This window comes from Schistocerca cancellata, chromosome 2 (genome assembly GCF_023864275.1).
Source record: "Schistocerca cancellata isolate TAMUIC-IGC-003103 chromosome 2, iqSchCanc2.1, whole genome shotgun sequence".
In the NCBI taxonomy this organism is placed as follows: domain Eukaryota; kingdom Metazoa; phylum Arthropoda; class Insecta; order Orthoptera; family Acrididae; genus Schistocerca; species Schistocerca cancellata.
This window is the reverse complement of record NC_064627.1, coordinates 452,243,912-452,259,815: the sequence shown is the minus strand read 5'-3', so window position 1 is coordinate 452,259,815 and position 15,904 is coordinate 452,243,912.

Here is a 15,904-nt window from a genome sequence, read left to right as displayed (position 1 = left end):
ATTTGTAACGTAAATTTTCGACCTGTGAAATTTTCATATGAGACTGTCACTGTAGCGGAAACTGCTGTAGTTAATATTTCCGTAAGAAAGTTAAGTGACCACCTGCACGTAATGCGTCATGGGCACGCAGCTGTGTCAGACGCCGGGAGAACAAGTCATTAGTGAGGGCCTTTCCAGAGGCACAGATAGGAAAAAAAAGGGGAGGCCCTTACCCTCGCTATTGACATTCCTTTGTAGAAAGCATCGCAAATATAACACGCTCATTACTTGAAAACATATGATTACTCGTACTTTGTGCTAATTACTGAAATGCTTATGAACTGATGGGAAATATTCGTACATCTGCACACCTGATTATGACAAGCGTCTTTCTACGAGAGTTGAGAGAATTTCTACTAACTTATGAAATGTCACATGACTATTGAATGATATTTTTATGCTTTGCTTTTCGTAGTTGCTTATTTCATTTGATATCTGGTTTCCAGCTGTGTTGCGGCATTGCTTTTATAAAATAAAATGCATTTGCTAATGTGAACACTTTCTGTCAACAGATCTATTAAACAATAATTTTGTAATCCACAGTCTTTAAAAAAAGGAGCACTTGGAAAGGAAAGAACAATAAGAAGGGACTAGTAACAGTAACTGGACACATAATTTTCTTTTCAAGTACATGGTAATATTTTTTTTACAATAAGTTGTTGTGGTGCACCACTTTAATTACATAGACATTAAGATGTGAATATGCATTTCCCTTGTCTGCATTGTTGTCGTTAGTGTAATGTTTTTTTTTTTTTTTTTTTGCTTGAGCTATGTCATGTTTAGATATAAGTTGCTGCTGCTGTTTGCCAGGCATAATGCTACTGAATTTTAATTTGCGTTACTCTTCTAAGCCAGTTTACTACTGATATATTTTTTGTTGTTTGCTGCACATTGCCTTATATTAGTTGTAACATTGCAACTGCTTTGCTATAACGCTGCTTGCTTCGCAGATCTGCATTTTTTTATTGCTGTTTGCGTTAATTTGTTATGTGCTGCTGCACTGCCTCGTCCCTTAGTTTAGCATCTGAGCTCAGTAGATTTAAGTTAGCTTAAGAGGGGTAGACTATACAAGAAACTGACTATGGAGAATAGGTAAAGAATGCATTGCGAAGTTATATGAAAAAGATTTGGGCCAAAATGAGTATTGTACAATCAGAAATACTTATTTTGAAAGAGATATGAATAGAATATAGGAAGGAGGTATAGATAGGACTTTTTGGGAATAATGATGAATGAAGGGAGATCTCCAAGAAGCAAAGAAAGTTTTGTTTGCAAAATACTGCAATGAAACAAACCCTGTCCTTTCCTTTTGTGTTATCGCACTATGTGTTTGTGTACCCTTGTGTATTTGTTTTCTTCCTGTCTCTGTGTAGTTTCATAGAATTTTTTCTTCTTTTAATAATAAGCTACATTCACTATGATGAGGAATACTGTTATCCTCGAATATAATTGGCATTAATAATATGTTATTTACTTTGTATAGATGTTAGACATTATTTATTCTGTTTTGTTTTAATGCTCATGTGTGAAGTTGATGTTTCGAAAGTGATTCTGATCTTTTATGTATGTACTCATGTCATAATTCCTGTAACACTGATGTATATGTTATTTCTATTCTTTTGTAAAGCCTGTACTACAAATGTTATCTGTATTGTTATGTTCTTTAATGATGTATTTTGTACCTTTGTAATCGTATTCTTATGTTATAAAATTGTAATTGACACCAGTTCATCAAATTAAGTAACTTGTAAGTTACATTTCACTGCACACGTTTCTGTTGGTCATAGTATATGCACAATATGTGAGAAGTTGGGACTGTTAGTGTTTGCACGTGTGTTAATAATTCAGCAAGGGACTGGATAACAGCATTGCTGGTTCTAAGGACAATTCCAAAAAACTTTGTGAGTGCACAAGTGGTGGTTTATGGACTTGCTATCTTCTCTGCAAGACTCTTCGATGGTGATTGTGCACCTGCACAGTCACAACAGATGGCTGCTGGGCATCTCTGCAAGGACTGCAGTGGGTCTGCATCTTTGCTGACTCACCAATACCATTATTTCTACAAGGACTACCACAATCTCTACCAAGACTACAGTGGGTCTACTCTGTGATGACCTACCTACCAATATTCATCAACTTCGACTGACTCTGCTGTGGGTTTGCTCCATTGTGGCCCATTACCTGTCAGCATGTCAAGAGGCAGCACTGTCTTTCCGTTGGAAGGACACCACTACTTCTTCAAGACTGCATGGAAATCCATTACTTCTGTGTGCAATTTTTTTTACTAATGGGACTTTGTGAAAAACAAAAACTGTAATTACTATTATGATGAATGATCAGGACTGTCTTTATGGACTGTGAGAAAATTTTAGCTTTTGACCAACATTGTATAAATAAGTGTGTGCATTTGATATCTTTGTTAGTGTAATTATAAAAAAAAATTTTATCAAATCATTATTGGCCACTGGCCAAAAAAATTTGTAAAATTTTTTGTGGGGAGCATGGGGGCTATGTAAGTAGGCTGTTTAGATTTTTATATTGGTAATGCCACGTAGCGCTCTGTATGAAAATCACTGGCTGTGCTGTGTGCAGCCTGTGGCTAGTTTGCATTGTTGCCTGCCATTGTTGTCATGAACTGCTATAGCTGGATGTGAACAGCGCGTAGCGTTGCGCAGTTAGAGGTGAGCCGCCAGCAGTGGTGGATGTGAGGAGAGAGATGGCGGAGTTTTGAAATTACATATATTGTGACTTGTGATGATATTAAGGTAAATACATTGTTTGTTCTCTATTAATATCTTTCATTTGCTAACTGTCTCTATCAGTAGTCAGTGCCTTCCGTAGTTTGAATCTTTTATTTAGCTGGCAGTAGTGGCGCTCGCTGTATTGCAGTAGTTCGAGTAACGAAGATTTTTGTGAGGTAAGTGATTTCTGAAAGGTATAGTTTAATGTTACTCAGGGCCATTCTTTTGCAGGGATCTTTGATAGTCAGATTGCGTTGCGCTAAAAATATTGTGTGTCAGTTTAAGCACAGTTTTGTATAAATTGTTCAAAGGGGACGTTTCAACCTGTTCTAGAATATTGCTCAAGTATGTGGGACCCCTACCACATGGGACTAACAGAGGATATTGAATGTATAAGAGAAGGGCAGCACGAATGGTCACAGGTTTGTTTAATCCGTGGGAGAGTGTCACAGAGATACTGAAGGGACTGAACTGGAAGACTCTTGGAGACAGACCTGAACTATCCCGAGACAGCCTGTTAAAAAAGCGTTTTTAAGTGATTACTGTGGGAATGTACTACAACCCCATACGTATTGCTCACATAGAGACCGTGAGGACAAGATCAGAATAATTACTGCACGCACAGAGGCATTGAAACCATCATTCTTCCCACGCTCCATATGTGAATGGAACGGCAAGAAACCCTGATAAGAGCTACAATGGGACGTACCCTCTACCATGCACCTCACGTCGCAAAGTATAGATGTAGATATGTTTTGGACGGTGTTGCCCATTGTTGGCCGTCATTGCCAACTATTGAATGTGATTTCGTGTTGCTTATGATCTCTCTCTCTCTCTCTCTCTCTCTCTCTCTCTCTCTCTGTGTGTGTGTGTGTGTGTGTGTGTGTGTGTGTGAAATGTATATTGTACTTTTTTCAACGTGGCCGTCTTCGGAAATGGAATGTTTTATATCTTATCATTTCATTTATTACGTTTATTAGAGAGTCTGGTTTGATGTGTGTCTGCTCGTTTATCACATATTTGTTCTCAGCAATGATTTTCTGGACGTGGTAGTCTTCCTGCATTTTTACAAGGCGTTTGTTGTGGTTGTTGATTATGATTAATTTCATATCTTGTTCCATGTATGTAGGATGGTGACTGTGATGTTTTAAGTTCTCTGCAATGTGGAGTCGTTTTGTTTCATACTTCCACACATAATGTGTTACTTGTGCAGTGTTTTAAAATTCTTCAATGTAATGCCTATGTATATTGCGTCACAACTTTGACATTCAATTCTGTATATACCTGATCCCTGGAATTTGTCCCCCTCGGTTGTTTGTTGTCTTAAGTTGGACTGGAGAGTCTGCACAGTTTTATATGCTATTTGGAAGCCTTGTTTCGTTTGTAGAAGTCACCCCATGTGTTAATTTCTGTACCATATGCTTCTTTTCTGTGCGTTGTCATTGTATCTGCCTGCCTGCATTCTGGATAGGTTGGATTTGTTGTGTTCGTTAGTATTTATGTTTGTGTTTTTTGATTGAGACTCTGTACTTCATGTGTGTCATACACATTGTTCCTAGCTACTCGTATGCGTGTACTTATTTCTTTTATATAATTATCTCGTTGAGCAGAATCCTGTTTATTCTAATTTATTCCATAAAACACTTTTTATAGTGTCACGAGCTTCTAGCTTCAGGGATAATTAGATGTGAAATTTATTGTTGTGTGCAAAGCTGTTGTTTCTCTGAAAATGTTCAACGTATATGTTCCCTTTTCTTTGATTACTTTTACGACCAGAAAATTTATTTGATCTTCTTTTCTATTTTGCAAGTGTGAATCTTATATTCTGGTCTGCCTTTTTGATTTTGGAGTAAAGTTCATCTATCTTTCCACTTGGCTCATAAACCAGACAAATAATGTCATCCACATATCTGTACCTCGAATTGCTGGTAGTTTTGTTCTGTTATCAGTTCACATATAATTGTTATTGCCGTTGTTGCTTCTGTAATGAGCATGCTGCGGAACGTGAAATTTCGTTCTGTGATTTCTATTATTTCTGTCATTGGGATGGACGTGTACATGCTTTCTACGTCGAATGAAACTGGCTTTTAGTCTTTTGTGATTAGACTGTGCCAAATTAATAATTCAACATACAGTAATATCGTAGGCGACTGCAGACGACAGGACTACAAAAGCTGAAGATCCTCGGAAGTATTACTTAGTCAACACACGAACTCCGAAACTTGCCTAACACCACAATTACTGCCAGAACTGGAAATCCACAACTAGCAGCAGTCTCCCAACAACACGCCATATTGTAACAGCGTGATACTGTTGCGTTAAAGAGAACTATTACAACTGTACTAAATAGAAGATAAATTATCATATCATATCCTTGTATTGTATTGTATGTTAAACGGGGGCCTAGAAACGGCGGAGAGGCTCCGCCCCCGCCGCAGCCGCAGTGGTCCACAACCCCACGACGACTACCGCAGTCCACGTCACCCCTCCGCCGTCCCACACCGAACCCAGGGTTATTGTGCGGTTCGGCCACCGGTGGACCCCCCCCCCCCCCCCCCTGGGAAAGTCTCACACTAGACGAGTGTAATCCCCATGTTTCCGTAGAAGAGTAATGGTGCTCTACGCGTCACGTGAAGAACTTATTTGTGCAGCAATCGCCGACGTAGTGTAGCTGAGGCGGAATAAGGGGAACCAGGCCGCATTCGCCGAGTCAGATGGACCAGTCCAGAAAGCCGTGCGTTCGCCCGCACGGCTAACTAGGCGAGCTATCAAAAACCTTAATTGACAGAGGCAGGTCTAGAAAGGAAATAAAATATACAACAAAGAGTTTCAGTTCCATGTACTTTTATTCGCAAGATGTTTTTAAGCCAAATTGAGTAACAAAAATTGACAAAATAGAATCTAGAACATGGAAATGAGATTTCTCAGGCACGTAGCAGGATACAAAGGCAATATCCTAGGCGAAATACAGAAATAAGAGCATAATTGGGATTAACATCTCTGAATGGAAACGTAGAAGACTACAGAAGTAAATGGAAAGAGCAAATCAGTAGCAAGGAACACCAAAACCACTATACAAGTAGAAACCAACAGAACAAAGCAACATAAGGAAACCCAAGACCAGAGATAGCGCTTTGTGTAAGTCCTATAAGTAGTTGTATCAGGCAAAGAGTAATATGTGTAGGAGATGATGAAGATGGTGACGGTGATAGTGATCATAGTGATAAAGATAAAGCATGTCTTTTTCTTTGATTTTATGGTAAGTTTTTTATACGAAACCAGACCCCAAACTATTTAGCCGTATGTAACAGTATATGTGTACTTTTTTCAACTTAGAAACAGTAAGCGTTAGAGTGAGCAGATTCACAGAAAAAATTAAACCTTGAAGGAAACTCTTGCAGCACTTTCTCGTTCTCCAAAGCTTAGAGCAACCCTCTGACCATATACAGGGTGGTCACAAACAGTCTGAAAAATTTGTAACTGTGTTGCGGGATAGATTGTGCCGATAAATAGTTGTTAAGAAAAAATTCGATAAGTTGCGCCGTTTGGGAGTGAATTAGCTTTGAAATTAGCCAATCAGGCCGGTGCGCGCGCAAATTCAAGTGGCCCACCATATACAATCAATATCAGTTGTTTTCACAGAGCAGATGATAGCACATGAGACTGGTCAGCCTTAGCCTCCCAAGCCAAAGTTTGTATCGCTATTTTGTTCGGTTTTAGGTAACCAAAAGAACAGAACACATATGGCGACACCATCTCTCTCAGGCGACTTGAATTTTCGCGCGAAACACCCGTATTGACTAACTTCAATGATAATTAACTGGGAAACTGCGCAACGTAACGAATTTTGTTATATCTCAGTACAACTAACCTTGGAACAGCCTTACAAGCTTTTCAGACTGTTTGTGACTCCCTAGTGTAAGTAACCGGTCTTCTGCATGAAGAGCAAGGTACGAAGTTGGGGTAGCAGGATGGCTGGACAGTTCCTACATGTATGTCGTATTGCGGAGTTTGTCTACGCTCCACTAGACCGCGTGAGGCAATACTGACCCTACAACTTACTTCAGAAGCTAGGATGAAAAGAGGCAAACATACTTTTGTAGCATTTGTAGATTTCAATAAAGCTTTTGGCAGTATTTACTGGTATACACTCTGATATTTTGGAGGTTGCAGGGATAAAATACTGAGAGTGAAAGATTATTTACAACATATAAAGAAACCATACTGCAGTTTTAAGAATCAGAGAATAAGAAAGGCAAGCAGTAGATGAGAAAATAGCGAGAGATGGTTGAAGTGTATCGTCAATATTATTCAATCTCTACATCGAACAAGCAGTAAAGAAAATGAAGAAGAAATTTGGAAAAAGAATTAAAGGTCAGGGTGGAGATATAAAAATTTTGATGATTGCTGCTGACATTGTAATTCAGTCAGAGATAACAAAGGACTTGGTAAACCAGTTGAACGATTGGACTATGTCTTGAAAAAAAAAATATACGATGCATACCAACAAAAATAAGACAGGAGTAACGAAAAGTACCCGAATTTAATCGGGCGATGCTGATTAGGAAATAAGGCACTAAAAGCAGTACATGAGTCTGCTATTTAGGCAGAAAAATAACTTATGATCGACAAATTAAAAAGGATGTAACACGCAGAGTGGCTATAGAACGACAAGCATTTCTGGAAAAGAAAAATTTGCTAAGATCGAATATTCATTTAACTGTCAGAAAATCTTTTCTGAAGGTATTTTTCTGCCTGGAGTGTAGACTTCTACGGAAAGGAAACGTGGACGATAAACAGTTCAGGCAAGAAGAGGACGGAAGATTTTGAAATGTGGTGCTAAAGAAGTATCCCGAAGAAGATGACGTGGGCAAAAATGGCTCAAATGCCTCTGAGCACTATGGGACTTAACTGCTGAGGTCATCAGTCCCCTAGAACTTAGAACTACTTAAACCTAACTAACCTAAGGACAACACACACATCCATGCCCGAGGCAGGATTCGAACCTGCGACCGTAGCGGTCGCGCGACTCCGGACTGTAGTGCCTAGAACCGCTCGGCCACTCCGGCTGACGTGGGCAGATTAAACAAATAACGAGAAGTTACAGAATGGAATTGCGGGAAAAAGAATTTTGAGGCATAACTGGACTAAATCAAGGCATCGTTTGAAAGGACACTTCCTGAGGCATCAACGAAGTGTCAGTTTAATAATGGAGGGAAGTGTTGTGGGTGAAATGTGTAGGGAGCTGCCCAGACGTGAATACAGAAAGCAAGTGCAAATGGATGTATGTTGCATTAGTTGTTCAGAGATGCAGAGGCCTACGAAGAATACACCAGTGTGGACAACTGCATCGAAGCAATGTGTAGACTTAAGACCACAGCAGCAGCAACAACAACAACAACAACGACGACGACCACGACGATGAAACTAAATTGTATGTCTTCAACACAATTATTTCATTACTTTTTCTGACCTATTTCGTACACTGGCCGTCCTCAAAAGGACATGAAAGACCGACGAGATATTTTGAATGAATCTATTGCATGTGCTTTCGAAGACGGCTAGTGGCCGAAACGCTTAAGACAATTTTTGGTCAAGACAAATATATAGTTCAATTATATAACTGCAATTATGACCACAGCATCGCTTTTCGCGTTTGTTAAGGAAAATGGATGATCTAAGTTGTTAGATTTAGTACATATAGAGAGACGATAATTGAATTACACGAGAGCAGTAAATGGACTATGGTTCAAAAACAGTGGACTCGCGCAATGAGGCTCGACCATTTTGCCTGTTATCGACACAGGGTGTCAGACATTCCAAGACATTTGAGAATTTTGTAATTTCAAGTTCGGAGTCTGATAACAAATGACGAAAGAAAACCTTTTCCTTGTGATATAATTACCAATTAATAATTTTCTGATTTTTTTCATTTATTTGTACATCGAAGTGTTCCTTATTGCCAAATTTCATGATTCCATGTCAAGGAGAAGTACCCTATAGACTTTACTGAGTGAGTTTGCGCGTATTAAAATATGTGACATAAATGGCCGTATCTCTTGATTGCATTGGCTTAGAAGCTCAAAACTTTTACACCACAGAAGGACTATGGTCTTTAGTATGTGATGTAAATTGAAACTTGATACGTTTACCCGTTCCTGAGAAAAAGGGGAATAACGGACGGAGGGACAGACAATCAGATAACAAATGGCAAATTTTTTGATGTAATATAACAACAAATTAGCAGTTTCGGATTTTGCCCTTTACTTGTAGTGTGAAGTCTATCTTCTTGTGAAATTTCACGATTGTACACCAACGGGAAGTACTCTATAGGTTTTGATGAGTGGGTTTGCGAATAACTAAATTTGTGACATAAATAGCCGTGTCTTTTGATTGTATTGACTTAGAAGCTATCGTTTATTATACCCCAAAGAGACCATAGACCTTAGTATGAGAAAGAAATTTGAACTTGATATTTCCAGCCGGCCTCGGTGGCCGAGCGGTTCTAGGCGCTTCAGTCCGGAACTTCAGTCCAGAACCACGCGGCTGCTACGGCCGCAGGTTTAAATCCTGCCTCGGGCATGGATGTGTGTGATGTCCTTAGGTTAGGTTTACTTAGTTCTAAGTCTAGGGGACTGACGACCTCAGATGTTAAGTCCATAGTGCTTAGAGCCATTTGATTGTATTGATTGATTGAATCGAACCCGGAACCCCGTGATCCAGAGTTAGCAACGCTAGCCAGTAGACCACGAGCTGCGGACGAAAACCTGGTGAATCTTTGCACAGATGTGTTGAGCAATGTCTCCACTATGGCCGTAGATAGTGTCACGTCGCTCTTCTGTTCCGAGCGCACAGAGAACACATAAAAATACCTATAAAATAATATATGAGCCTGCTGAGAGATTTCACCCGTGACATAAATGTGATGCACATCGTTCTTCATTACAATTGTCGGCCGCACAATGCAGGGACAATTAAGACGCTGCTGCAGCGTTTTCGATGGGAAGTGTCTGATGACCCATCACATAACCCGGACTTAGCTCCCTTCGATTTTCATCTCTGTTCACATGAACCGCTGGGTGTGAAGACAACATTTCGGCACAGACAACGAGCTGCAGACCAGTGTAGAAAATTGGTGAAAAGCACAGACGGCTGCCTTCTATGATGAGAGTATTGGAAGGTGGTACAACGCTACGGCAAATATCTAAGTCGAAATGGCGGCTACGCAGAGAAGTAGCTGGAAGGTGCAGCTAACTGCTACAAACAAAAGAATGTTGGTTTTCGCTGTGTATTACTGTGCACGACCGATGGTATGTTAATAAACGACTAGCTCTTGAAAAATAATACAGGAACAGGCCATTAGGACAACGCTGTATCCTGAAAATGGTATAAGATTCAATCTCAGTTTTATTTAGTTCAGCAAACAAGATATACTGATGGTGGCGTTACAAAGGCTAATATTTACAAAGTGAAACAAATATGATACGAAACAGCAGTGCAGTTAAAGCAACGAGAGGGCACACAGGCAACTTTTAACATGTACCAATGGCATTGTGCAGTGCACCACAACGTTAACCCTAACAAACTCCCCACATTTTAGAGTTTACACAAGTCTCTCTGAATACCAGTTCATCACCAACGATAGTTTAAAAAGCCTATATTAATATACAATGATGTACTCAAAAGATTTATGTCCAAACAAACTGCACTCAAGCTTATACTTTGAAATTCGTCAGGCTGGTGCCAGACTGCCGTTTCGCTGTATTATTAATTATTCATTGGTCATGTGATATATTTTTTTTCATTTTTTGTCGTAACTCCGGACTTTGATATCGAAGTGGTTGACAACAGATAACTTCAAAGATCAAACCACCACTCTACGAAGTAAGTTGATTAGGGAGGCGTTCAACACGAGGTCACCACATAGGATGGCAAGAAGTCGCCAGCTGAGGCCATTGTGTATCGACGCCGTCATCGAGTGGTAAGCTGGATTTTTGGGGTAGGGATCACCGAACAATCCTTAGGACTCTGCACTGAAGAGAAAGCTGGACTGTGCAACACCTGTGCCTTTTCGTTATGTGACGTCTCATTCAGCCAAAAGTTATCACACAGGGCTTGGTAGCCACAAGCCGGACGCTGATTGTAAAATAATAGCGCGAAGGTGCGGAAAAGGCGGATAACATCTTACTTGGCTAGAACCAGGACAAAGTTTGTGTTTTGGAATTGAATGTCGGTGCCATTTGTAAAGAGCTGGTGCGCCATTACTCCGTCGCTAGGCCACGACGTTTGTTGATCTGAGGACGGCAGATTGTAGCAGGAAAGACATTGATTAGCCAGTGCTCAAACCAGGGGTTTTAGTGGGAGATAAGACGATATTTTCCAAAAAAAAAAAAAACAGCAGCACAGCTGCTGCTCGGATTGGCTGGCACTGGAACTGTTCTCGACCGTGGGAGATTGTTGTTAAATTGCTAATACGTTGGTTACGAGGCTTTCCATTGGGAGCATGGCTAACAAACTTGATGAGGGGTAGGTGAGTTGTTTTGGTGGGGTTCCTACGGAGAACTGGGGATGATGAGGATTTGTGGATAGATATTGGTTCTTCGAGGAGGAAAGAGAGAGACTTAGCTTTGGACACTACATTGGGAAGCAGTGAGATGGAGGAGACAGATGTTCGGAGACTGCAGTTTCCAGATTGGGCTCATATCCAACACCTAAAAGACAGGCATGAGTGAAAAGTCAACATGTGCAGTTCACGTCGCAGCAAATAGGGAACGTGGTAAGGTTTTGCAGCAAAAGGAAGCGGAGATGAGATTGGTCAAAAAGATCAGGCGCGTATTCGTAAATTAATGGGAACTTGTTCCAGGACTGTGCTAAGTAACTGGCGGCTCACTAATGACTCGCCGGCCGCGGTGGTCTAGCGGTTCTGGCGCTGCAGTCCGGAACCGCGGGACTGCTACGGTCGCAGGTTCGAATCCTGCCTCGGGCATGGGTGTGTGTGGTGTCCTTAGGTTAATTAGGTTTAAGTAGTTCTAAGTTCTAGGGGACTTATGACCTAAGATGTTGAGTCCCATAGTGCTCAGAGCCATCACTAATGACTCAGGCATTTTCGGTTTCGGCATGTGACGTCCTTTACCCAACGGCAGAGCGAAGCAATCATGTACCCATTAGAATCGCGTATTTGTTTGGTTGTTCGACAAACTATGAATCAGTAATCTGATCCTCCTTTTAGCCAACACCTTCAGGCTTTGTCGCGTCTTATTACGTCTTTTAATCGTTGTGTATTATAATTCCTTCTGATTATCCGGAGTTAATGTTTTGCCACTATCAAAATCATGTTTTTGTCCTTAAGTGAACTCAGGCTAATAATAAACCTGGCTTACTTTGGAACAGTCTTTAATTTCAATAGCTAGACGAACCCCCTGTACTCTCTTAGCTACACAGACTTTTTTAAAGACCACATCCCATATTTACTTGTTACTATTTTTTTCATTATGTGTCATCAATCACGTTTTTATTGTGTTTCGATTGGGTGGCTGCTTCTTGATTTCACGTCTGACTGTTGGGGAACTATGTGCACTTCAATAGGGTTCAGTTGATGTCGACTATAGATTAAAACTGAAGAAACGGAAAAAAGGTGGGAATTTGAGGAGATGGGACTTGGATAAACTGAAAGAACCAGAGGTTGTAGAGAGCTTCAGGGACAGCATTAGGGAACGATTGACAAGAATGGGGGAAAGAAATACAGTAGAAGAAGAATGGGTAGCTTTGAGAGATGAAATAGTGAAGTTAGCAGAGGATCAAGTAGGTAAAAAGACGAGGGCTAATAGAAATCCTTGGGTTACAGAACATATATTCAATTTAATTGATGAAAGAAGAAAATATAAAAATGCAGTAAATGAAGCAGGGGAAAAGGAATACAAACGACTCAAAAACGAGATCGACAGGAAGTGCAAAATGGCTAAGCAGGGATGGCTAGCGGACAAATGTAAGGCTACAGAGGCGCATATCACGAGGGGTAAGATAGATACTGGCTACAGGAAAATTAAAGAGACCTTTGGAGAAAAGAGAACCACTTGCATGAATATCAAGAGATTAGATGGAAACCCAGTTCTAAGCAAAGAAGGGAAAGCAGAAAGGTGGAAGGAGTATACAGAGGGTCTATACAAGGGCGATGTACTTGAGGACAATATTATAGAAATGGAAGAGAATGTAGATGAAGATGAAATAGGAGATATGATACTGCGTGAAGAGTTTGACAGAGCACTGAAAGACCTAAGTCGAAACAAGGCCCCGGAAGTAGACAACATTCCATTAGAACTACTGACGGCCTTGGGAGAGCCAGTCCTGACAAAACTCTACCACCTAGTGAGCAAGATGTATGAGACAGGCGAAATACCCTCAGACTTCAAGAAGAATATAATAATTCCGATCCCAAAGAAAGCATGTGTCGACAGATGTTAAAATTACCGAACTATCAGTTTAATAAGTCACGGCTGCAAAATACTAACACTAATTCATTACAGACGAATGGAAAAACTAGTAGAAGCCGACCTCGGGGAAGATCAGTTTGGATTCCGTAGAAATGTCGGAACACGTGAGGCAGTACTGACACTAAGACTTATCTTAGAAAATAAATTAAAGGAAGGCAAACCTACGTTTCTAGCATTTGTAGACCTAGAGAAAGCTTTTGACAATGTTGACTGGAATACTCTCTTTCAAAATTCTGAAGGTGGCGGGGGTAAAATACAGGGAGCGAAAGGCTATTTACAATTTGTACAGAACCAGATGGCAGTTATAAGAGTCGAGGGACATGAAAGGGAAGCAGTGGTTGGGAAGGGAGTGAGACAGGGTTGTAGCCTATCCCCCATGTTATTCAATCTGTATATTGAGCAAGCAGTAAAGGAAACAAAAGAAAAATTCGGAGTAGGAATTAAAATCCATGAAGAAGAAATAAAAATTTTGAGGTTCGTCGATGACATTGTAATTCTGTCCGAGACAGCAAAGGACCTCGAAGAGCACCTGAACGGAATGGACAGTGTCTTGAAAGGAGGATATAAGATGAACATCAACGGAAGCAAAACGAGGATAATGGAATGTAGTCGAATTAAATCGAGTGATGCTGCGGGAATTAGATTAGGAAATCAGAGGCTTAAAGTAGTAAATGAGTTTTACTATTTGGGAAGCAAAATAACTTATGATGGTCGAAGTAGAGAGGGTATAAAATGTAGACTGGCAATACAAGGAAAGCGTTTGTGAAGAAGAGCAATTTGTTAACATTTAGTATTGATTGTGCCAGGAAGTCGTTTCTGAAAGTATTTGTATGGAGTGTAGCCATGTATGGAAGTGAAATGTGGACGATAAATAGTTTAGACAAGAAGAGAATAGAAACTTTAGAAATGTGGTGCTACAGAAGAATGCTCAAGATTAGATGGGTAGACCACATAACTAATGAGGAGGTATTGAATAGAATTGGAGAGAAGAGAAATTTGTGGAACAACTTGACTAGAAGAAGGGATCGGTTGATAGGGCCTATTCTGAGGCATCAAGCGATCACAAATTTAGTATTCGAGGGCAGCGTGGAGGGTAAAAATCGTAGAGGGAGACCAAGAGATGAATACACTAAACAGATTCGGAAGGATGTAGTTTGCAGTAGGTACTGGGAGATGAAGAAGCTTGCACAGGATAGAGTAGCATGGAGAGCTGCATCAAACCAGTCTCTGGACTGAAGACCACAACAACAAACAACGATGTAGACCACAATGGCATGTACTAAAGAGGCCACGAGATTGTTAGGATCTTACAACTTGAATACACACTCGGCTCATAGGCCGCACAAGCTCTTACCACTTTATCCAACCAGAAACAGCAAGGAAAAGACCACGCTACCTTACCAAATACAGCGACCAAAAGACCTCAATAGGTCCTCTGCCTGTTTCCTGCTCAATGATAATGAGGTCAAATGAGTTTCTGCCTGCCTGACTACCACTCCAAACACAAATTTTTGCAGGTTTCAAGTATTACAACTATGTACAAAACGGATGTTTCAACAGTATTAACTAAATGCTATTTTCTTTTAGTCAGACGATGTTAAAATACTAACATAACAATACCCATGATATTCTACATAAATCAGAATAGCGATTGCTGGTCAACAGCCTGTCCATATTTACTCTTCCTGCTTGTTTACTACATTACTCATATATCGTCTTTATAGTTGTTATTGCATAAATTTCGTATTAAATGAACATATCATTAAAAAATCGTAATAATCAATTCACACGATGACTGTGATTCGTGTAACTGAGGAGAACTATTTCTTTTGGCACTCAGCAATCCTACCATACAGTTTGTAAAGGGAAACGGGTCTTGAAACGAGCGATGAAATGCCAGAACAGTAATTAGGCCACTTACTGGAGTCAAGTAGGCACTGTTCAGTGACCCTCAAGATGAGTGGACTTCAACTACTTCTACGTCACACAACTAGGCTGGTCGCCAGGGATAACTGCAGCTCTACCTGCTGCCAACTACAACAACTGGTCATTGCCTTCATTCCAGGCAATTCAGTGCGGCACGCTAATTCTGCGCCTTCCGCAAAATCAGCTATCTGTAGCAGTATTCAAGCCCACCCGAATCAGCGCATCAGCATTCAGCCAGCTGGGTAGTGTGTGATAACCAGTCTTTGTCAACCAGAGCCGCCACCATTGTCACTACCACTGCTTGGCTGTCCCACAGAACTCCTTCCTTCTGCTCATTAGGCAATCAACACTCCACTAGCTGCTCGCCCTTGCTCTTCAGCGGCAGTCCAGACTTCCACTGTGGGCAACGCCATCGCTGTGTAGCCGGGACACGGCCATCTTCTGTTTCCCTCGACACTACCAGCAGAGCAAACCTCATCTTCCGGTGCAGTTAGTGTCAGGGGGACTGCTGACGACTAAGATGACGATGGACAACCAGAAGACAGCTGCCAGCACCACAGCTCCTTAGCAGCGCCTTTCCGAAGGGGGAAAGGAAGTGCGTGGATAGAAGATAGAAGATTCGACAGAAACTGCAAGTTATACAAGTAGCAGCCTGAACTTTAATTTCACTCATTGCATTCTCTACATCCTTTGGTTTTACCTTTCCCT